The sequence below is a fragment of the Phocoena sinus genome, chromosome 2 (genome assembly GCF_008692025.1).
Source record: "Phocoena sinus isolate mPhoSin1 chromosome 2, mPhoSin1.pri, whole genome shotgun sequence".
In the NCBI taxonomy this organism is placed as follows: domain Eukaryota; kingdom Metazoa; phylum Chordata; class Mammalia; order Artiodactyla; family Phocoenidae; genus Phocoena; species Phocoena sinus.
Genome location: NC_045764.1, coordinates 87,021,478 through 87,045,803, shown reverse-complemented (window position 1 = coordinate 87,045,803; position 24,326 = coordinate 87,021,478). Strand labels below are relative to the sequence as shown.

Sequence of the window (24,326 nt, the reverse complement as noted above, 5' to 3'; positions counted from 1 at the left end):
AAGAGTTCTCTAATTTACAGTCCTCATTTTGTATATTACAAGGTGATAGTCAAACCATTTAGGCAGCCTGCTGGCATGGGCAACTGGCCAATTAAAACAGACCCCACAGTGTGGTGCCAGGGGGAATGCTGGCTCTGGGCCTATACTGTGTGGGCTTAAACTTCAGTTTTAACTTGTAGAGAAGACACCACTGTACTCATGGTGGTCCAAATATCTAGTTCTCTGGAGACCCAGTCTCTCCAAGGTGCAAGAAAGAGGTACCACCAATGAATCTGCAGTCACCCTGTGTGAGAACCAAGATCTTTTCTGATTCAGTCATTATGACACTTCAGAGCACTGTTGCAAATTCTGTATTAAAACTTGTAGCTGTTTAATGGCAAGCACAGACTTCAGGTATACTCATGCTTTTTATCAAGTTGAGGTCACCAGCAAACTGAAATAAATAAAGACATAGCAAAGAAAAACAACTTTAAGTTAATTGAGATGTAGCAGTCATCAGTTTTAGACAGACCTTCAGTTCTGCCTGGAGCTGCCTTCCACTTGAGCAAATTTTAGATCACAAGACAATTTGATGCTCAGAGTGTCTCTAATCACCCACCTAAACACCTGCATCATTAAGTGGACCTTTTTCCACTTTGCACGCATGTTGTTGGCCTGTTTGAGCAGAGATGGGAAGCCGTTCTGTAATGTTAAAAGCCCACAAACAACTCCAGTGTAAGTCACAGTACCAGGAGCCAATTAAAATCAAAGCCTTGGTGCTACAGATTTCATCCCTTAAATATTAAGCAATTTTTACTTTGACATTGATCAAGAGGTGTTAATGTAGATTCTTTTAAACTCAATTTAGGGGGTGTGTGTGAGAGAGAGAGAATGGTAATTTTTTCTACTTTCAAGAGCTGGAAGTATCATGTCTTTGGGCCTCCTAAAAGTTACTCAGTTTAGGGGTTGTTTATTCACTTATTTTCATTTAATTTAACTTCATTTAATTCTAGTTTATCTTGGGAGAGAACATCTTGATTTCTACCTGTTTTATTGTGTGCAATAAGGTGATTAGCTTAGGAGCCTTGGAACCAAATGGGAGTTTATATTTTAGCTCACGAGATATTTCTTCAGCCCCTAATGGTTGGCTGACTGATGTGTTTACATTTGTATTAGCATTGAGTGGGCTGATTCAAAAAGGGCCACAGAAAGAGCTGAAGTCTGACTTCTTGTTACTCTTAACACCTAGAGGCGGAATCACAGCATTATCTTTATCTGCTGTGGTATTTATTTTATGACTAATAAATATGGCTCAAAGTGACCAAATTCTGAAATGGATTCAGTGTTCCATCAGCCATTTATCTTTAAGGTAAACTGTAAACAGTTCTGCTTAGAAATTAGTTTAGGAAAACATGTATTTAATGTTGTGCTACACATACAAATAAAAGTATACTTAATGCTTAGAATGTCACTTACATGGCGGGTAGTGAAGTAGGGTGATGACTCCAGCAAGAAGGCTGGCAATGAAAGCGTCCTTACTTCTTGCCACTCCGCTCACCGGGCTTTAACAGGAAGTTTGGAATTTGAGTGAGCCAGGTCTTTCTTCTCCATTTTCCTGTGCATGTTTTTAGACTAGAGAAAGGAGACCTTGATGCCAATATTTAAACAACTGGGGTAAAAATGGTTTTGGCTTTAAATATCCAAGGACACAATTGCAATCAGTTCTCCTTTTGCTTTTGCACTTGACCACTGAGAAGTCTAAGCCAGGTTTTCTTTCTCCTGTGTGACTAGAATTCTTAATTCTTAATGCAAAAGGCGATCACCATATTACTAGCACCAAGAGTACAGCAGCGATTTTGAATTGGCGTGAATCTTTGTGAAAATCAGATTAAAGTTCACTTTAAAAATAGAAACTGTTGTTGCTGGTTTTATTTTAGCACTTTATATTTTGGAGCCCTAGGAAGGAAAAAGTAGGAGGTTAGAAGGGGAGAAGAGCAAAGCCAGAATTATGACATGCCAATTTAACTGAAATCTCTGAATTACTTCCATTTTCTTTTACTGAACACCCAGAGTATAAATATGATATTTAGAATTACAGAGGACTTATTCCCTAGGAAGTTACCATCTACAATAATATTCCAAGAGACATATTCCGTAGGATCCAACTATTAGTTCTTGGCTTTGGTCAACAGAAGGGCAGTAAGTGCCTTCAACACGAAAATGCTCAGCTTACTTGGGTTGGAGGGTGGCTTTATATATATAAAGTGTTGTGCTTTTTTTAAGTAATTAATTTATTTTATCTTTGGCTGCATTGGGTCTTCGTTGCTGCACTCAGGCTTTCTCTAGTTGAGGGGAGCGGGGGCTACTCTTCGTTGCAGTGTGCGGGCTTCTCATTGCAGTGGCTTCTCTTGTTGCAGAGCACGGGCTCTAGGCACGTGGGCTTCAGTAGTTGTGGCTCGTGGGCTCAGTAGTTGTGGCCTGCGGGCTCCAGAGAGCAGGCTCAATAGTTGTGACACACAGGCTCAGTAGTTGTGGCGCATGGGCTTAGCTGCTCCGCAGCATGTGGGACCTTCCCGGACCAGGGCTCAAACCCATGTTGCCTGCATTGGCAGGCGGATTCTTAACCACTGCTCCACCAGGGAAGTCCAGACTTTATATTTTTAATTGATCATCTCTCCATCTCTCCTCTTATAACGTTAAAAAAAAATACAAAGTATTGTTTTCAAAGGGGAAAAAACCTAAAATCACTTATTTTGTCTTTAGTCTCATTTAATATTTGTTTGTATGTATCTCTGTTTTTATAGAGTTGTAATCAGTGGACGTACAATTTTATATTCTGATTCTTCCCACTTGGTGTTACATCATAAACTGAGGATTACTGGTCTTCATTATTATCATCTGAATGGTTGCATAATATTCCATGAGACTGGTGTAATATACTTTTATTTTAACTACTCCATGTTAGAAAATTGACCTGTTTCCAGTTTTTTCGCCATCATGAATAAGCATCTTCCTCTAGCAGGTTCTTTATGTGTTCTTACTTTAGATCACTTGCTTAGGATAAAGTATTAGAAGTAAAAATTACTGAGTTAGGGTTAGTATTGTTAGCACGCCTGGATGGGAGCATGTGTGTACACGTTGCCAAATTGTTTTCTAAATGGTTGTACTGATTTACCCTGCCATGTACAATATACTGATTTCATCCCAATTTACTAGTATTAAATTTTATCCTTAAGAAAAAAACAAAAGGTATTTGCATTTTGTCAAATTGTACCTTGTTGATGTAATTTGCATTTCTGATTAATAACAAGAAGTCAGACTTTTTAAGAAACTGAGATAAGACATTTTAGGGACAAGATTAGTCCTGCTTGACACACAGAAAGACAATCTGAAGACTGGGAGTTGTCATAGCATCTGCATTCTGACCAACAGCTTCCTGTGTCTCTGCAATATATCCAGCTCTGACAGCTAATTTCAGTCTTCAGCTCGACTAAGAGGAGAAAGCAAAAAAAAGCAATATTTCAGGCCACAGAGAGTATCTTAAAGGATTCTCCCCAAAACATGCAGTATCCATCCCAAAACCGAGTGTTTAAAATAACAGCAATCATTCATTTGACTCATGAATCTACAATCTGGGCAGAGCTCAGCAGAGAGACTCATTTCTGCTCCACATTGTATCAACTTGGGTGGCTCAACTATGGGGCTGGAGGATCCATTTCCAAGTTGGCCCACTCATGTGGGAAGCCCATGGGTGTTGCCTGTCATCTGGGAGATCAACGATAGGGCTGAGAGCCACAGCCTTAGTCCCTCCCTACATGGGCCTCTTCATGAATGCTTCATAGGCAGCTTGGGCTTCCTCATGCTATGGTGGCTGGATTCAAAAAGTGTCTGAAGAAACAGAAAGTGGAAGCTGCCCATTCATTATGTTCTCAGCCCAGAAGGTGATATAACATCACTTCTACCATATTCTGTTCTTCAGGCAGTCATATCCCAGATTCAAAAGAAGAATCTATACACCCACTTCTAAATGGGAACAGTATAAAAATATTTGGGGACTATGTTTTTAAATTGCCATACAGTATTCTAGCTCTTTGAAAGGCTAAGAATCTAGGTACTTGAAACACCATGGACTGGGAGGTATTATATTATAGCACTGGCCTCTACCCTTGCTTTCTAGAATACTCCAGGAGTGAGTTCTCCATTTACCTAACTCACCTTTCCCACAACAAGGAATTCAGTCATTCAGGTTGGTGTCTCTTGACTGACCTTTCCACTGTGGAAATCTAGCAGCATTCCTTCCACTCCCCAGCCTTCCCCAGGAAGCCAGGTCTCAGGGCTTTCAATCACCTGTGTCATGGCTCTTTTCTTTTAAGATAGATATTAGAGGTGGGCCTGGGTATGTGATACATCTCAAAAAAAATAATGGCATTAAGTATATTTGCTGCATTTATAGTGGCAAAATGTTTATCATCTAATGTGCTGACAGTTGCACCTATGAGGATCTCACCTGATTGCTGAGTGGTTTATTTAGGTGTTTCTATTCCTAGTGCCAGGCAAAGGGAAAGGCAGTTTCTTTGTCTAGTCTTCCAAAGAACATTCCAAGAGAGAATTTGGAACAGAGAAGAAGACACTGAAATCACCAGAGGTGGTCTTCAGAAAAGATTAAATTATCACAGGGCAGGGGACACAGAAACAGAGTTCTGCTAATCATGATACTAGCAACAATAACCATAATACTAGCTAATACTTACTGCACTTATGTGACTGGTACAGTTTTAAAGGTTTTCTGAATATTAAGCCTGTAACCTTTAAAACAATCCTTTAAGATAGTCCAATTATTTTCTATTTTTTACAGATGCAAGGTGAAGTAGTTTTTCCAAGGTCACACCACTAATGGGTGGTGGAACCAGAGTACTCTTAAAGTCCATTTCCTCATTGGATTGTATGAGGGTGTTTATTCTCAGGCGTGGTGAGAAAATGGGCCATCCTCTCATGGCTCCTTCTGCGGGTTTCCACAGTGACCCCCTTTTTCAGCCATTTCTCAGGGTTGAGGTGGGCTCTGGATAAGTTTCCACTTGTCTACTAAAAGAAGTAGACAAGCCTTCAGAGGTGGAGACTTGCCTTCTTACGTCCCCACCCCCACCCCCATCCACTCTGTGTGGCCTGCAGGACATTTAAAGGAAGAGATTCCCACGGGAGCCTTTCTTTAACTCTGAGGGACCAAGGAGCAGAGAGGGGCCTGGCGGGCTTTCCACCCTCAATTTGTGTCCACGCAGGAACACCTGAACGAGGAGGTTCCCTGACTTTGGGAGTGGGTCCCCATTGCATCCCTGCCCTGTCACCCCCAGAAACAACTTGAAGGCTCTGATGTTGGGTCAGGGATGGTAAGGAAAAGGCCCCTGACCGCTTCAAAGGTGGAGGTAGGAAGAAGAGGTGGAAACCGACTCCCAAGACTTAGGGAGACAGGGTCTTCGCTTGCTTCCGGCATGAAACTCCTGTCTTATTCGTTTTTGTTTCATGGAATCTTTATTTCTTTGTCTGCTGCAGTCACCTGCTAGGTCATTAGACTAGAAGAAGAGATGAGTGCTGTTCATATCTTAAAATAACAGTAATAAATCAAGCTAAAAACATGACAGTGTTCTTTTCTTAATAAATTACAAAGGCCTCTTTCTCCTCTCCTTTTTGTCTCTTTTGCATTATCTTTTTCTGGTGTGGTGATTAAGACGACAGACGTTGGAGTCAAATTGACTTAAGCCCCGCTCTTTAGTTTTGTGACTGGAGACAGATCATCTCTTTATTTCCTTATCTGAAATTTGGGAAAATAGCACCAGCCTCCTAGGGAGTGCTTAGCACAATGCCTAGTGCTTCCTTAGCATTCAGCCATGGCTTGTTGTGATCAGTATCATCTCTACTTTTCCAGTCTCTGGCATGTGCATATTACACATAACTCCAGGTGTGTCCCATGAACACAAGAGGAGTATGCTACCCAGCAAACCCTGCTCTCTTAGTGGAGCAGGCATGGTAAATATTTCATGTAGTGGCCTGTGAACTTATCTCCACTAAGAAGTCATAGATCCCGCCTTCCAGGAACTCAGTCTAATCAGAAGGACAAGCATGTAGACGGCCAGTGCTACCCACCACGGTCAAACCAGAGTCAAAATGGATGGAGTGTTGTGAAAGGAAAGAAATGGAAAAGGGCTCAAACTGGTGAAGGGTCCTAAGGGACGAATAGGAACTTGCCAGTCAGAGGAGAAGCCGTGGAAGGTGTTCTTGGTCCAGAGAACAGCAGGAGCCCAGAACAGGAGGCCCAGCAAGGCCCTCGCCTTGCAGAGTAGCTGCATCCAGGGAAACAAGCATGTTAATATTTATCTGAGCAGAGGCAGAAGCGATGTCAGTGTACCGTGCTGTGGCAACCTGCGACTAAATAAAGCACTGATAATAATACTACTTCTTCACACTTGGATAGCACCTTTGCAATTTACAGAGTATTTTTACTCACATTTTCTCACTTGTCTCTTTGAAAAACCATGGTGAGTTAGTCAGCAGCGATGCCCCCTTATCTCACCTCCAAAGAGGCAACAGGGCTGGCCTGAGAGCGTGGGAGGCCGCTGTATCCCACACATGCGGGTGGTACCCTTGCCGCAGTATCCCTCTGCTTCACAGTGGCTTCCGTTTCTTCTCCCTTTGGCAGGATGGATGCCGCAAAAGACACAGTAAGCAGACAAGGTATAAATGATCACTCGAGACAGAGTTTAGGGCCTGGGAACTTTTGATTAGGGCACCTCGAAAGGAGTAGCCCCACTTCCATTGGGTTGAAGATCGTGCCTATTAGTGGCTGCCGCTACTTGAGTTCCCACCACCCTGAGGGCTCTCTGGGACCTTAGCATGTATAACCCAACATGAAAGAGGCAGCTCTCCCCCTCTCCCCAGCTTGGTACGGACACAACCACTTTGGAGGAAACCCAGAGGTCCCTCCTATCTTTCTTCTCCAAGTACTGGTTAGGGTTCTCTACTGAATCTGGTTGTAACCCCACTTTTGTCCATGTATCCTTTATACAAAAGACCTCAACCCCTCCATCTCTCCTGGCTTTATAATCTTTCCTTTTTATCAAGGAGCTGTGAGTCTGTAGTAAGGGTAGGAGGTGAAAAAGAAAGGCAGCCACACTTTTCCCTCCAAAGGTAACCAGGCTAATTTCAACAATGTTCAACCTGTTTGCATGTGTAAAGCAAAACTCTTTTCTGCACTTCCCCAGGATGCTGCCTGTGACAGGGATAGAATTTGGGGCCCCAGGTCCAAGGCACTGGTCATTGTAGGAAATGGGACAGAGAATATCATTGGTGCATTAAGTCCTATATATTCATCCCAACGATAGCAAAGTCAGTGGAGGCCCAAGTCTTACTGTGGTCAGATCAGCAGCTGTAAGAGAGAACACCTTCCCTGCATACTGCAGCATCATTCCATGCTGGTGTGTGTCTGTTTGTTACTGGTGACCTGGGGGATGACCTGTTGCTAGCAGATCACAATGAGTGGGAGAAGTGCTCTTTGGAGATTTTTTAAGTTTTCTTTTTTTCTTCAAAAGATAACAGAGGGTTTCTCTGGTAGTGTGGTGGTTGAGAGTCTGCCTGCCGATGCAGGGGACACGGGTCCGTGCCCCAGTCTGGGAGGATCCCACATGCCACGGAGCGGCTGGGCCCATGAGCCGTGGCCGCTGAGCCTGCGCGTGCGGAGCCTGTGCTCCGCAGCGGGAGGGGCCGCGGCGGTGAGAGGCCCGCGTACCGCAAAGAAAAAAATAGATTTATATGAAAAAAAAGATAACAGAGTTGCATGTATCAATTCATTTAACCAACAACTATTAAAAACCTATATGCCAACCACTTTCTAAGGAATGTATTTACGGACGTAAAGGACACAGTCCTTACACTGAAGGAACTCACAGTGTGGGGCTGGGGGAGGGGAGAGGATGTTGAGAAACTAAGGAAATATAATATTGTGTGCTACGTGCTTCGATAAAGGTGAGCCCAGATTTTGGCGGCAGGAGGAGGAAAAGAGGGAAAAGCCTAGTGGGAGGTGATTTCTGATTAGGAATTGGCCACATAAAGGAAGAGGAAAGGACAAGAGAGGCACTCGAGGGGGTGGGCACAGCACATGCAAAGGCCAAGAGACAGGAGAAGCAGGTTTGTTATTAGAACTCAGTGAATTCATATACCCACAGTTTGGGGCGCCAAAAGAGGTGTCATCTAGGAGAAGTGACATCCAAATGCTGACCTCTGGTCCCTCTTGGGCCTCATCTTTGTAAGCTCACCGCTGAATGTCACTGCGGAACCCGGTTTTTCTTTTTCTATCCAAATCCACTTTGAGCCTCTCTTGAGATTAGCCACTAAGGTGATAGAAAGAGCAGTGGACCTAGAGACAGATGACCCAGAAGCCTTTTATTAACAGCCTGGCCTCAAGCAGTTCTTTACCTCCTCATCTGTACAGTGGAGATTCATTCACTAACTCAACCAACACTAAATAGAGACCGGGTGCCAGACACCATGGCGGGTTATAAAGCTAAAGCAGAGAACGGAACAGACCTAATTTCTGTTCCCTTGAAGCTGACATGGAGTTCAATGGAAATAATAACCTCTGTCCTAAACATTTAAGGACCAAAATAGATAAGGTAGGGCTTCCCTGGTGGCACAGTGGTTGAGAGTCCGCCTGCCGATGCAGGAGACACGGGTTCGTGCCCCGGTCTGGGAAGATCCCACATGCCACGGAGCGGCTGGGCCCGTGAGCCATGGCCGCTGAGCCTGCGCGTCCGGAGCCTGGGCTCCGCGGTGGGAGAGGCCACAAAGGTGAGAGGTCCAGATGCCGCAAAAAAAAAAAAAAAAAAAAAAAAAGGTAAGGTATATTTGCTTTACAAAGTGCAAGGTGCTATAAAAGTGAAAGCTCGTTGCCCAACTCTCTGGTCTGGGATGACTATCACTGAGAGCTGGGAGTTCCTGATCCCACCCTCACACACAGAAGTTAGTGAAATACCTCCATCAGATCAGCTACAAAGTACATTTGGGGACACAGAGAGAGGCTAAGAAACCTAGAGTTTCCTGGTGTATGTGACCTGAGCTTCCCACAAGCATATCACACAATTTTTTTTTTTTTTTGCGGTACGTGGGCCTCTCATTGTTGTGGCCTCTCCCGTTGCGGAGCACAGGCCCCGGATGCGCAGGCCCAGCGGCCATGGCTCATGGGCCCAGCCGCTCCACGGCATGTGGGAACTTCCCGGACCGGGGCACGAACCCGTGTCCCCTGCATCGGCAGGCGGACTCTCAACCACTGCACCACCAGGGAAGTCCATATCACACAATTTAAAGAAGAAATTGGAAATGATCTGTTGACCAGTGGGAGGGGCTGCACCACCTCACCCCTGGGTCCAGGGAAGCTAGAGGGCAGCACATAAAGGCGGTATTTCCAAGACCACGTGATTGGGAGGAGGGGAAAAAATGCACCTTCTGCCATTCTATCTGGCACAGAGTCAGAATGCCACAATACTTTCATAAGTGCCAGTGGAGACACTTTCCATGTTCAGCACATCAGTCGGTTTGTACTACAGAGCCCATTTGTGGTTTGGTGTTATAGATCAGAGGCAGCGATCACAGCTCTCCTGTCTCGGGGTTCAGAGGGGGCACATGCATTTTGTATCCTTGGCAACGCCAGAGCTATAGGAAAAATTTAGAAGTGTGAATTGGGAATTCTGTTACTTTCGGTAAAGAGCCTTTTCGACCCAGGCACCAAACTCAGAATCAATAAAAGCTAATGACTTAGACGGGCCTTAGAAACGGTCGATGTTGTAGCCCATCCCTTCATTTATAGATGAGGAAGCTGAAGCCAGAGCAGGTGCGGCCTCTTGGCTGCTAGAGTAGAATCTAGATTGCTCAGTCCCCTGTTATCTCTAGGTGTGTTTGATATGTTTGACGTCTGGGGTGAAGTTAGCATCCCCATAAGGAGAGGCGAGAATAAATGTAGATAAGGGTAGTGTAACTTTTGAGGCATAATTATCTCCAGCAATAGCATGGAGCACGCAGCCCTTCCTCAAGGTGGTGCCGCGGTCAGCCTTGCACTGGCTTCCTGGCACTCACCTGATCACAGAACATGATCACAGGAGCTCAGGGATTGCTCTTTAGGTAACTCACGCAGGCCTCACAGCACCTCTCTGAGAGGAGCTGCTAGTTATCCCCACTTCACGGGGAACTGAAGTACAGAGCGGTGAAGCAGCTTGCCCGAGGCTGCTTAAGTGACCAAGCTTGGTCTCCTCCCTAGGCATTCTGGCTGCAGAGTTCATGTTCGCAATCATGGTACAGCACTGCTCAGCACTCACTCAGGCTCCACCCCAGAGGAGGAAGGGCCCAACTTTTCTCATACCCGCTCGGTGTTGAATAGATTCAGTAAAACTCAGCAGTTGGCATCGATTTACCTAGACTCCCATTTTTCCTCTGTGGACCCAGAGGTTTCAAAAGCTCATAGATATGATAGATAACGGAGCCCAGACAAAGGGCTACAGGTGAGTCACAGGTGAACTGACTCAGGCCCAGGCTGGGCCCTCGCAGAGCTTTTTCTGGCCATAAAAATTCACTTGGGCCAATTTATTAGTCCAGGTCTGTTGGCTGAACCCTCGCCAGGGGACCTCATTTCCATCAGTAGAACAAAATGACATTTTTAGAAGTTGTTTCGAAATGGTTATAAACTAACAGGAAGTTGCAACAATAGTAGGGTCCCATGTACTCTTCACCCAGGAAGTGGATTTTTAAAAACAAGTCAGAACTGAATTCCCTAATGGAATGCAGATAATGGTAGGGCTTTATCGTAGATCCTTCTGAACAGTTACTAATCATTCTCCACATTTGCCATAGAGAAGCAGCTGTTACTGTGTTTTCAAATACAGAGGGCAAATACAAAGGCCATATTTTTGGCAACTGGAAACCATAGTGCTTGGACCAGGAGTTTTTGGCTTTACACATTTTTTTAAAGTCTATTTTGCTTTCTCTGGGTTGTTACATTTAACCCTTCTGTAAACCCTTCAGCAGCTATTTGAAATCATGACATCACCTGGGAACCTCTGGTGAGGTGATTTGCAGAAGATAAAACAGGAAAACATTAGCTTCTTCATGTAGAGCAAATTCCTGTCATTGGCAGGGATGAGAAACATACATCAACAGACTCTCATGACGTCTGGGTTCTGCACCAGCTTTACCACTCTTGGACCTCAAGTCCCTTAATTTATCTCCTCATTCTCTCCTAGGAATAGTAGCAGCAGCCCATCCTCAGTCCTCCCTTGCCTGGGTATTGTTCATGTTCTTTGAAAACCTAAGACGGGCACCATACAGGATATTGAAAGCTATGGCTCCATAGTGGTGGCATCAGACAAGTCAGTAGACACAGAACAAGCATGCTCTACTTCTGTCATCCCAGCCCAGAGGGCAGAACCAGGCATGGACCCAGGCCCTATTAGCCTGAACAGAATGTCTGCGCAGGCCATATGGCAGCCCCAGCAGGTGATCTAGTAGAATAAGCCAATGTTCCAAAGACAGGCTGAGTCCTTTGGCATCTCAATCATCCCTTGGAACCAGGAGCCCTTCCTTTGTCTAGAACGGTTCCTTTCCTGGAGGCCAAAGGAGAGCAGCCAAGCCTGGCAGGGAGCACGCGTGTGGAGGAGATAACACAGGAAAAGCTTTTAATGTCTCTTGTCACTAGTTAGCCTTGAAAGCCCTGCAGTCCTCCCTGGAAAAAGGACACCATTGTATTCATTTCTGCCACAGCAACCTTCTGCTTTCTCTCTCTCTCTCTCTTTTTTTTTTTTTCAATTGCAAAATATAAAACATATTTTATATTTTCGCAAAGCTAGTCCTCATCTTGATCTCTTAAGAAGTTGATGTGTTTTGTCATCTGCCCGGGTAGCAGATTCTCTCTGCTTAGATATGGGGCTCATCCTCTCATTAGTTTCATTTGTTATTTTCACTTTAAATGAAGATTGTTTCTAGGTCAGTTTAGCTTTAAAATGTTACCCGACGTGAGTTAGGATGGACAGGCAAAATCTGGTAGGCAAGGTGTCACTAGAATTATGCTCCCCAGAGCCGTGGTTCCAGTCAGAGGTGGAATTCTGGGATTCCTCTTCAGATTTGCTTAGAATTTGGCAGACACAGGTTAGATCCTGTTTTCTGTCCCTTCCTGCTCAGTTCCTTTTCAGTGCAGCTCCTGTCTGAATTATTAATATTTGACCAGAAGCATTACTGATGGAGATATTGGTATGCTTTGCTTTAAGAACACCTAGACTTAAAATGAAAACCTGACATAAGAGCTGCTTTAATTTTCAGAAAACTTCTTTAAATAGCCAGCTTTCCTCATGCATGTAAAATACAATTAAAATAAACAAAACTGACCCAACTTTTAGGAAGACATTGATTATAAAAGCAAGGCATTAATAAAGAACACAACAGGCTTCCATACCCTGCAGTGTGCCCTTTTCTGCCTTCCGTGGTGTCTACTGCCACCTTTCTTTCTTTTCTCTTCTATCAGAATCTAGCCCCAAGGAAAGATCTTACAAATGTATTCATACTGATTTCTGGCTTATGTTACGCTCCAGCACCACATACTTTATAACTGGAAAAAAAGTCCGTCAGCCAAAGAAAAGAATTTCCCATTGCAGAATCTCCAGCATCAGTCAGCCATTAGGCAGGTTGGTTTTTATTTTATTTTTCCTTGTTGGGTAGTGGGGAGTCAACAGACTTCCTTCTCTGTCAGTTCCATAGACCCCACTCTTTAATTTCAGGAACAGCTCAGTTTTCCTTGTTCTGGGAAAGCTGCAGAATGAGGCGGAATTTCAGTGGGGGGTGACGGAAATCACCTACTCTTTCGGCCTGTGCTGCCCATGCCTCCAATCAAAGAGCAGTTCCTTAATGATGGGAGGGTGTGAAAGGAGGCATCTGTTGCCATTTGCAAGAACCTCTTAGATTTGGAGCCCCTGGAAACGCCTGGGGCTGATGAGGGTTGTGTGCTACTGCTGTTGCAGGGAAATGGTAGACCCAAGACTCCAGGTGTTTGGGGCGATGGTGACGAGGTGTTCAAGCCGTGGCACCTGTGCCCCCACAGCTGAGTCAGCCACGTGTCCAGCCTCCATCTACTTCTTTTTTTCTCTGTCCTTTACATAATGACTGAGGACCTCCTACATTCCAGGCCCTGTGCCTCATGCAAAGGATAAAGAGGACAAGTACGGCGTACTCTCTATCTGGAGCAGAGCCCAGTTTAGTAGGGAAAATGTGAAAATAAGGAACATTATGATGAGGCGGTGAGTTCTGTAATAGAAGTTTTACACAGTGTCATGGTATGGTGAGTCATCCTGAGGGGAACAGAGCACCCAGGGGAGCAGGATTTGGGGTAGTTGGAAGAATGGGAAAGGGGCAAAGGCCAGGGACATTTTGATCTGATAAATAGACAATTTCCAGGAAGGGCTTTTGAGAGAGAATAGTATGTGTAGAAGACACTGCTTTGGGATGAAGATTGGGACGCATTAGTAGCTGAAACAGAGAAGCTGGCAAGAATCAAATTGTGGAGGACCTTGTAAATCCTGGAAATAAATTTGGACCTTATCATAGAGGCCTTCGGGAACCATAAAATTGTTTTTAGACAAGGAAGTAACATGATGCTATTTGTGCTTTGAAAAGATTATTCTGGTGGCTTTGTGGAGAATAAACTAAAAGTCTAGGAGGGCAGAAACCAGTTCAGGGTAGATTCTAGAACAATTAAAAGAGAAATCAACAGGATGTACTGACAGGTTGGAAACAGGATGATGGAGGGGGAGAGATCTAGGGTGACTCCCAGGTTTAAGGCTTCAGTGACTGAGTAGGATCTTAAAAATATTACTAACAGCAATAATAATAATAATTGTAATTGTTGGATCCTTACCAGGTGCAAAGGGTTTGGCTACGTGCTTTACACAGATTATTTCATTAAATCATTGTAATATTAGTGCTTAAATTATCTTCATTTTATGCGTGAAAACTTGAGACTTTGAGAGGTGAAGTGACAGGCCCAGGGTCACATGGCTGGTAAGTGATAGTACATGAATTTGAACCCAAGCACTTGGAGCTCAGAGCCTGCCCTCTGTAGGGGATTTAGCAGGAGTACAAGTCAAGACAGAGTATCTGAAGTTCAGATTTGCACCTTCCAAATTTAAGTTGCCTATATTTTATGAGCCAAAATAGCTAGCAAGAGAGTTGCAAGCTGGATCTGGAGCAGAGACGTATGATCTCTGCCGGGCATGTGGAGTGAGGATTCATCAATTAATCAGTGGTAGTGAAGAAGGTGTGTGTAATGTGGGTGAATCTTCAAAGAGCCTGAACAGAACCATGAAGAACCACATCTAAGGGTGGGCATGTTCAGACAAGTTTGGGAAGGTTGCCGACAAGGAGTAGCTGGAGAGGTGAGGAGATAACTATGAAAGCCAAAAGTAGAGCTTCAAGATCTGAAGGAGGGACCACCATGACTGAATACTTCAGGGAGATGAAAGGAGACTTAAAATGAGGATTGAGGGAATTCCCTGGCCGTCCAGTGGTTAGGACGCCACACTTCCACTGCACGGGGGCATGGGTTCGATCCCTGGTCGGGGAATTAAGATCCCGCCTGCTGCTGTGAGGCGCGGCCAAAAAAAAAAAAGAGGACTGAGTTGGATTTGACCGTAAGGTGATTGATGGGCAAGAGTTGAAGTTAGACTGAAGTGAGTTAAAAATTGAATAAAATGTGAGGAAATGGAGACAGTAGGCTGAGACTTCTCTTCAAAGCAGTTTGGCTGGGGAAGGGGTGAGAGACAGGGAGATAAAGGAGGCAGCCTCAGAATCAGGGAGATACTGTTTGTGATGAGAGCCACTTGAGATGCTGGTAATGTGGAGGGGAAAGAATGTGGGAGTGGTGGGTATTACACCAGGATGTTTATCTGAGCAGGCAGGGAAGTTGGATTCTGCCCTCCAGCCCTCAGAAGGAGCTCATGGACTCTGAGAAAAAGTACTCCTACACTTTCAATTTATCTCCCTTTTATTTTATTTTTTTAATAGACTATTTCTTTTTTTTTTTACATCTTTATTGGAGTATAGTTGCTTTACAATGGTGTGTTAGTTTCTACTTTATAACAAGGTGAACCAGTTATACATATATATATGTTTCCATATCTCTTCCCTCTTGCGTCTCCCTCCCTCCCACCCTCCCTATCCCACCCCTCTAGGTGGTCACAAAGCACCAAGCTGATCTCCCTGTGCTATGCGGCTGCTTCCCACTAGCTATCTATCTTACGTTTGGTAGTGTACATATGTCCATGCCTCTCTCTCGCTTTGTCACAGCTTCCCCTTCCCCCTCCCCATATCCTCAAGTCCATTCTCTAGTAGGTCTGTGTCTGTATTCCTGTCTTACCCCTAGGTTCTTCATGACATTTTTTTTTCTTAAATTCCATATATATGTGTTAGCATACGGTATTTGTCTTTCTCTTTCTGACTTACTTCACTCTGTATGACAGACTCTAGTTCCATCCACCTCACTACAAATAACTCAATTTCGTTTCTTTTTATGGCTGAGTAATATTCCATTGTATATATGTACCACATCTTCTTTTTATCTCCCTTTTATTACATGAAGAAACTCAAGCCCAAAATGTGAGGTTTCCTGTCCATGGTCACATAGAAAGTCCATGACCCCAGGTCTACTGGTGCCTGGTCCCTTCCTCTCCTGCTGCCGGTGTCAGTGGGAGAAGCAGCCCTGACATTCCTTATGCTTCCAAGTTCCCAATCCTCCAGACTGACTGTTCCCTGCTCCATCAGAATGTACATCCTTACAGATTCTGGTGTGTCAGCAGGGCTTCAGCTGTGTCGGGGGGTGAGTCAGAGAGCTGCTTTGTCATTTCCTCAACATGCCAGAGGGCAATGTTTTAAGTTGTGAAAGTGTCATTAACAGAACAGTGCAGGAAGCCTCTTCCTCTCACCTGGGCACCCAAGTTCCCAGAGGGCGGAAGGGTCTCAAAGTCGAGGGCCTTTCAGAAACCTCTTCCTGGCCCAGGGTCAGGGAGGATATATTTGTTCATACATGGTGCCCTGGTCCCCAAGCCCTTGTGCAGGAGAGGATCGGGCCAAGGTGGGGATGGTGGCAGTGGGGGTGACAGTAGAGCTTCCTTAAATGAGAGAGCTGATGCTCTCCCAAGAGACTCCCATCAGTCAAGAATCACTTGGTGAGCCTGGATGTAAGTAGCTACCCACACTGCTGAGAAGTGCCCAGAGTACCCTGCCCCAACTCTGCTAAGAGGTCTTCTGGAATCTGTATCATCATCTCTTCCTCTCACATTCTTATACTCCGGAGGTTCTGCTGTCAGCCTGGTTGTCACACCATTCTCATTAAATACTGATGTTGAGTATAGATTGAAATCCATAGCCCTCCACAGAACGCACTGCCTAGTATCTAGAAACGTGAATGCTCTATAAACATAAACTTCTCTTTTGTAGTTGACCTTCAATGACAACCCTCCGTGTGTTGGTAAGGTTCCAAGGAATAGCAATTAACTTCCTTCTCTTTGTTCTTCTTCAATCTACTTAAACCCATTGCTCCATTTCCGTTTTGTCATGTGGGGCCGTCAGGCCGTAGACCTATAACTCCTGTAACTCCATGGGCCGTCCTTCTCATGGACTGCAGTGTAAAGAATGCCCCCTGGAATTTCATAGACTGTGGAGTGAATGGTGCCCTTTGCTGCAGCTCCAGGCCCACCCCGCGTCTCTCCTGTAGTTCACAGCACACTCAAATAAAAGAATGAATGCTATTTGGGAGCAGAACCTAGGGTACTCATCCTCCCTGGGTCTGCTGCTCTCTGTTGTTATTGTTGTTGTTTTGTTTAACAGTATTAAGTAAAGCTGAATCAGACAGGAATCCAAAATGCTAATCTTGCCCTGAGAGATTTAGCAGAGCTGGTAGTTTTCAGGACACATGACTAGTTCTTTTGTTTCTTCCTTCATTTACAGTTTATTCACAGTTGTATCAAGTATTGACAACTGTGAGACCTGCTTGTCCCAAGGGACTGACTCTTCTTCGGGCTCTAAAGAACTACAGGAGGACTTAAAAAGGCCAAGGATGGGAGGCAAGAAGGGCCATCCAGAGGGAAAGGAGGAGCAAAGGCTTGGTGGAAGTAGATAGCATATGACACATTCCGAGGCCAGAACCATAGCCAGGGTGGTAGAAGCATGAGTAAAGAGGGAGAGAGACTCAAGATAAGGCTGGAGAGGGAGCCAGGACTCAGAACAGGAACTGCCTTAAAGCCTCATCGCAAAGATCTGGACTTTCTCCTAAGAGTAATAGGAAGTTCCTGAAGGATTATGAGATTCTATGATGGGGTTTATATTCTGAAAAGCTCATTCTCGTTGCATCTACAGAATGAATGGGAGACAAACAAGGGGCAGACAGAAAAGTAAGGAAAAGGTCAGAAGAATGTGGTAAAAGTCAAGGCTTTAAAAAGCTGTGGACAGGGCTTCCCTGGTGGCGCAGTGGTTGAGAGTCTGCCTGCCAATGCAGGGGACACGGGTTCAAGCCCTGGTCTGGGAAGATCCCACGTGCCACGGAGCAGCTGGGCCCGTGAGCTACAAATACTGAGCTCTGCGCGTCTGGAGCCTGTGAGGCCCGCGACAGTGAGAGGCCCGCGCACCGCGATGAAGAGTGGCCCCCGCTTGCCACAACTAGAGAAAGCCCTCGCACAGAAACGAAGACCCAACACAGCCAAAAATAAATAAATGAATAAATAAATTTATAAAAAAAAAAAAAAAAAATAAATTTTAAAAAAAAAAAAAAAAAAAAAAAAAAAAAGCTGTGGACAGTCAACTGCGTCTAAAGCTACTGAGGGATTACATGAGATGGGACTGGGAAGTATCCATTGCATTGAGCTACCTGGAGGTCATCAGTGTTTTTAGTAAAAGACCTTATTGAAAGAGGAGCTAGAACAGAGGCAGTAGAAGACTGAGTGGGAGGTGAGGAGATGACAACAATGAAAATGAAAAACTTTTTGTCAGTGTCTGCGAATGGAAAGAAAGAGATAGGCGGTGACTAGAGAAGGATCTGGGGTGACCGGAGCAGCTTTTTCACCTTTTTTGTTTTTGAGATGAGAGGGATGTGGGCAAATTTAAGTGCTGATGGATAATATTTAAGCAATAAAAATTTATAGAACGTGCCGGAAGAGAAGAATATAATCCATGTTTTTTTTCTGTTCCAGGAAAAACAGAAGGGTTTGGGTTTAAAGCACATAGAGGGGACTTGGGGAGTGAAACCCTCTTAAAACAGGAGAGAGGGAGGAAAAACTTCATGACGAAGCATATAGGTTGATGTTCTTGGTAATGGGAAGGGGGAAGGATTGAGGAAGTTCCTAACTTATGGCTTTATTTTCTACGTGAAGTAGCTGTGAGGAGGGAGAAGAGATGAGGGCCTTGAGGTGAATGGGGAAAGTTTAAACCTACTGATTTGGGGTGTGGGCAAATCTAGTAGAGAAACATAGGATCCCCACAGTTTTATAGTGTGAGTTGTAGTTGGTGGTCAGGAATTCTGTGACATTAGTACATACCAAATTGCCGCAGACTGTGGTTGTCTTCCCTACAGCAGCTCAGCTGCTCTGGGGAAGGTGCAGAAGGCTGTGTTCATCCTAGGTAGAAACTTTGCAAGAAAGTCTGACACAGTAACAAGGGATGAGGGAGTCTAGAGTACAGGCAAAAGTATTATTGAAGTGGTTGACTACCGAATATTCCGTATAACATGGATAAAGTGGTATGACAAGACTGGGGATGAATAATGGATTAGAAGTTAGGAGAAGAAAGGAGAGCAGTTAGTAGACTGAAGGCCCTGATGAGAAGGAAGAGTAGTCTGGTGAAAGCAGTCAAACAAGCTAGAGGGACAGAAGTTGGGGATCAAGTCATGCAGTGCTTGACTTCATGATTTTTGAGGTGAAGAAGCTACAGCTGATAAGTCCAAGAGTGGAACCATGGACCAGGACTGCTAAAGTCTTTGAAATGTTTTTCTTAGAGAAAGTGACCGGGAAGTTATCAGCTAAAAGAAAGGAGGGGGGGCTTCCCTGGTGGCGCAGTGGTTGAGAGTCCACCTGCCGATGCAGAGGACACGGGTTCCTGCCCCGGTCCGGGAAGATCCCACATGCTGCAGAGCGGCTGGGCCTGTGAGCCATGGCCGCTGAGCCTGCACGTCTGGAGCCTGTGCTCTGCAGTGGGAGAGGCCACAACAGTGAAAGGCCCGCGTACCGCAAAAAAAAAAAAAAAAAAAAAAAAAGAAAGGAGGGGCAGAACCTCAAGTAAGCACAGGATTTTATTGTTAAAGGATGGAGGCCCAAAGTCTAGAAGAAATACTGGGAAACTGGGCAGAAGCAACTCCACTGTCAGATCCTGAGGTGTAGGGAGAGTATGAGAGTCTAAACAGCTCCTCTTTGAGAAGTAGCATTTCCAGAAGAGAGCCAGGGTTTTAAAATCAGCATGGTTCTTTCTGGGTTCTTTGGACTGGGGAGAAAATTAAGTAGGCATACTGCATTTCTGAATTCTCATTTCCTTTGAACTAATATAGCTTTAAGAGAGACAGACGATAGATCAATTTCTCTATCTGGGATTCATTAATTTCAAATTTGGCCACTATTCTGTAACCATAAAAAGAACTTGTATTAACCAACCCTATAAATTCTCTTGCTTAAAGAACTTCCTTTCAGTATTTCTTTTAGTTTGGGCCTGCTAACAATAAATCTCTCAGTTTTTTCTTATCTTAAACATCTCATCTTGCTTCATTTTTGAAGAATATTTTCACGATTATAGAATTCTAGGCTTGAAATGTAATTTCTTTCAGCACTTTAAAAATGTCATTCTGTGGTCTACTGAATTCCATCATTTCTATTGATAAGTCATCCGTCAGTATTCCTGCTTCTTTGAAGGTAAACCATCTTAGCTTTTAACGTTTAAAAAATTTTTATTTTTAGCATCTTGACTATGATATATTTAAGTGTGTTTTCTCTTTGTATATAGAAGTTCTTAGAGCTCCTTTAATGAGTGCCTTATGGTCCTTCATCAGTTTTTCAGCCATTATCTTGTCAGTTATTGTTTCTGTCCATTTTTCTCTCTCTGCTCACTCTCAGGAACTCCCATATGTGACATCTTTTCACAAGATCCTGTGTGTCTCTTACTCTCTGGTCTGTTTTTTCCAACCTTTTTGCTGTCCATGTTTCTGTGTGGTATTTTCTAGTAACCTGTCTTTCAGTTCACTAATCTTTTCTTCAGCTGTAAGAAATATGTTGCTAAACACATCTATTAAGCTTTAGTTCTGTGCTTTTCAGATGTAGAATTTATATTTAATTCTTTTTTAATAGATTCTAGGTATCTGGTGAAATTCTTCATCTTGTCATCTTTTTTTCTTGGACAAAATAAACATAGTTACTTTTTAAAACTATATCTGAGAATTCTAATACCTGGGTTACCTGTGGTCCTATTTTCTATTGTCTTTTTTCTCTCTTAATCTTAGTTCTTGGAATGTCTAGTAATTGCTGCTTGAATGTTGAGCATTTTGTGTAAAAAATTATAGTCTCTGTCACTCAAACCCTGGCTATCTTGGCAGCTCTGAACTCCTTTTAAGAGCTATCCTCATTATATTTAGGTTTAAAATCAAGAATGTACGGGGGAAGCCCATATAAAAAAAAATCCAAAATATACTTACTCAGATTCCCTGCTCTCTCACTGAAAGGAATAACCTCATATAGGTATGTTCTTTACTATAAGCTTACACGTAAGGAAGGTGGTTCCCTCCTCCTTCTTGGAGGCATCAATGTCTATGAAGCTGTACCTTATCCTCTAAGAATACCTCTATTATTGTTATGATGATATACATAAACAGTTGTAAATAAATAGCTGTACAAAATGAAAGAGTAAACATATTTCTTTTTTTTTTTTTGGCCCTTTTGCACAATAAGATCTAACAATAATAGTCATGATAATATTCAATAAGATTTACTAGAGATTTATTATAGGCCAGGTTCTGTGTTAGACGTTTTGTATAGATTATCTCATTTAATCCCCAGAAGAACCTATGAGGTAGTAAAGGTAATTATTCCTATTTTACACATGAGGAAACTGAGGTTTAAAGGGTTAATTCACCTTAAACAAGGTTCCAGAGCCAGGAAGTAAATGGCACAAGCAAGTTTGTACTCAGATCTTTCTAACCTCAAGGTCTAGGTTCTTTTCCAACATTTTGTCCTGCCTCATGTCTTGCCTTCATTCCACATAACTGGTTTGATGATTTCACCGAGCCCTGGAATCCTGGGATACTTCCTTAAATAAGGTGAGAACAAAGTAGTCTGAGGGGTTTACATGCAAATAAATCTCCTTCCTGGTACATTTTTCTTGGGTATTTCCAGATTCTTACCTCCCCTACTCAGCTTTGCTTTGATATATGTTTTTACATTAAATGCTTCCATTTATAAGTTCTGTGGCAAATCTGAAAGTAATTTTTTAAATAAAGCTTTATGCAGGGACAGGAAGTAATTAGTGGTGGGGTTTTATTTTTGGAGGATGAGATTGGTGAGGGGTGGGGTATAGGGAGAAATTGCTTTCTGCAGTGTCAGATGAATGAGTTACAGGAAATGATGGCTCAGCCAGCAGCTTGGTGCTTGCCAGTGAGTCAGCAGTGATTCCACCCTCAGTCTCAATGCTGGAATCACAGCTGTGAAAGACACTCTTCCTGGTGAGGGCCCCTCCCCGCCTTGCTGTCGGGGGCATGGAAGCTCTGCCCACATAATGTGAACCATTCAGTTACCTGTCCTAGTGGAGAAAGATTCACAGAACTACCTTCTTGGGTTCATGCAGATATTTCTGTGTTTCTTTAGGATTCATTGGTGTTTCTGGTTTTTTCCTCTGATACCCAGCAGAAACATCCAGTTTGGGATTGATGTAATAGCAGACTTTAATTCCTAGGACAACATTTCATATTTTTACACTGCTTCAATGTCTAGGGTCTTTTTTTATTATTATTATTAAAGTATAGTTGATTTACAAATATTGTGTTAGTTTCGGGTGAACAGCAAAGTGATTCACTTATACATATATATATATTCCTTTTCAGATCTTTTCCTTTATAGATTATTACAAAATATTGAGTATACTTCCCTCTGCTATATGGTAGGTCCCTGTTGTTTATTTATATATAGTAGTGTGTATATGTTAATCCCAAACTCCTAATTTACCCCCCCCTTTCCCATTTGGTAACCATAAATTTGTTCTCTATGTCTGTGGGTCTGTTTCTGTTTTGTAAATAAGTTCACTTGTATCTTTTTCTTATAGCTTTCGCATATAAGCAATATCATATGATATTTGTTTTTCTCTGTCTGACTTAACGATAATCTCTAGGTCCATCCGTGTTGCTGCAAATGGCATTATTTCATTCTTTTTTATGGCTGAGTAATATTCCATTGTATACATATATATGTGGTATATGTATATATACTACATCTTCTTTAGGGTCTTTACAAATGGAAAAACACTGTGGAAAAGCAAGACAGGAAGGTGCTGCTTCAGGAAAAATGGTAGATTGAAAGAGGTCATTTTGTCATGATTGAAAATATGTGTGTGTGGCAAGAAGATTAGAACGAAATCATTACGGTTGTTGGGTTGAGATGGTAGGATTGTTGGTGATTGCTTTTTACTTTTTCTCTAGGTTTGATAAATAGGCTCAAGTTGTAAAATTTATTCTAAGGACAGTGGTTTCGTATTTTAAACTAACTACCCACTTGCGGGGAAAAAAACTGGCCAAATAGCTTTAATATTTTAGGATATCTTTTCCCCAGACTTTGCTCATATTGTTAAGGTCAACTTGGTCATATCCATGGTGTCCTGTAGGAAGTGGGCAAGGAAGATTAACTTTGCTCAGAAGCTGTAGGTGCCAAGCTTTTAGTTCTTATAGAAATTAATGCTAAGAGAGATCAAAGAACCTTTCCCAGGTCGATTAGCTGGTAAGTGGTGGAGTTCCATTCAAGCCCCAGTCCCATTGCCACCAAAGTCCACACTCTTTCAACTAGAGTATAGGGCTGCTGCAGGGCCCAGTCCTCCAGGCTTTTTTGCAGGGCATCTTTATTTTTATTTTTTAATTAATTTTTATTGGAGTATAGTTGATTTATAATGTTGTGTTAGTTTCTGCTGTACAGCAAGGTGAATCAGTTATACATATACATAAACATATAGCCACTCTTTTTTAGATTCTATTCCTACGTAAGTCATTAGAGTACTGAGTAGAGTTTCCTGTCCTATACAGTAGGTTCTTATTAGTTATCTATTTTATAGTATGTATATAGTGTGTATATGTCAATCCCAATCTCCCAATTTAGTCCCCCTTCCCCCTTGGTAACCATAAGTTTGTTTTCTATATCTGTGACTCTATTTCTGTTTTGTAAATAGGTTCATTTGTACCATTTTTTTAGATTCCACATATAAGCGATATAGTATTTTAAGCGTGTTAACTTACCGCTGGATTAGTTGTCCATTGAGAAAAATCGTATTGCAATAGTTTTCTCTCTTTTTGAAAAACTAGGATTCTACATTCCACATATACATACTTGGCTTCTACTCTAGTTAGAAAGACAAATACTGAGAGTGTTGTATAGAATGCATGTGTGTACATCTGTGTTTTTGACATTAAGATGAAAGAGGCATGGGGAGTACTTAGTTGAGTGGCTGTACTCCCCCAGAATTTGAAGTGATTCTCATGATCACACCTAAAGTTCTTAGATATATGAGATTGAGGCTAAAGCTAAATGTTTTACTGTTCAGTATAGTAGCTCTAAGTGACAGTTTCTGTTGAAGAAGGAGTGATAATTGTTGCGAAGCAGAGATTTTACAGTTTCGCAAAAATACCCATTGGCCCAGTAGGGCCTTAATTTATTTTTCTAATAAATTAATAACACTTAAAGATTTTTGCAGTTAATATTGTACAATTAACACTGTAAGCTTTGTTGAGATACTGACATACAATATACTGCACATGTGTAATTGTACAACTTGTTAAAATTTAACATATGCTTACACCTATGAAACATCCCTTCAGTAAAGATAATGAGTGTATTCATTACCCCCCCACCAAAGATTTTTTTGCAGTGCTATATTTTCTAAGAAAAAAAAAAACCCAGCCATTTAATTTCATTATCTAATTTGATGAAAAAGGCCTGGATGGGGACTCAGGTGATGTGAGTCTGGACTCTGATCTTGCCCTAAATAGCTCCATGAAATCCAGCGAGTCCCTTAATTTTTCCAGGTCTTAGTTTTCTTATCTGAAAAAT

At 42.8% G+C, this 24,326-nt stretch overlaps 1 protein-coding gene across 6 annotated transcripts in view; it reads left to right on the top strand.

The window, feature by feature from the left end:
• Positions 1 to 24,326, top strand: part of SEMA6D (semaphorin 6D) — a 55,608-nt gene that overhangs the window by 15,873 nt on the left and 15,409 nt on the right. The window contains exons 1-2 of one of the 6 annotated variants that reach the window (XM_032621941.1): positions 19,973 to 21,340; positions 22,121 to 22,176. The exons of the other annotated variants lie outside the window; for them this stretch is intronic. The gene's annotated coding sequence lies outside the window, so the exon portion shown is untranslated. Of the gene's footprint in view, positions 1 to 19,972; positions 21,341 to 22,120; positions 22,177 to 24,326 lie in introns of those variants that run through there. 6 annotated transcript variants of the gene reach the window in all.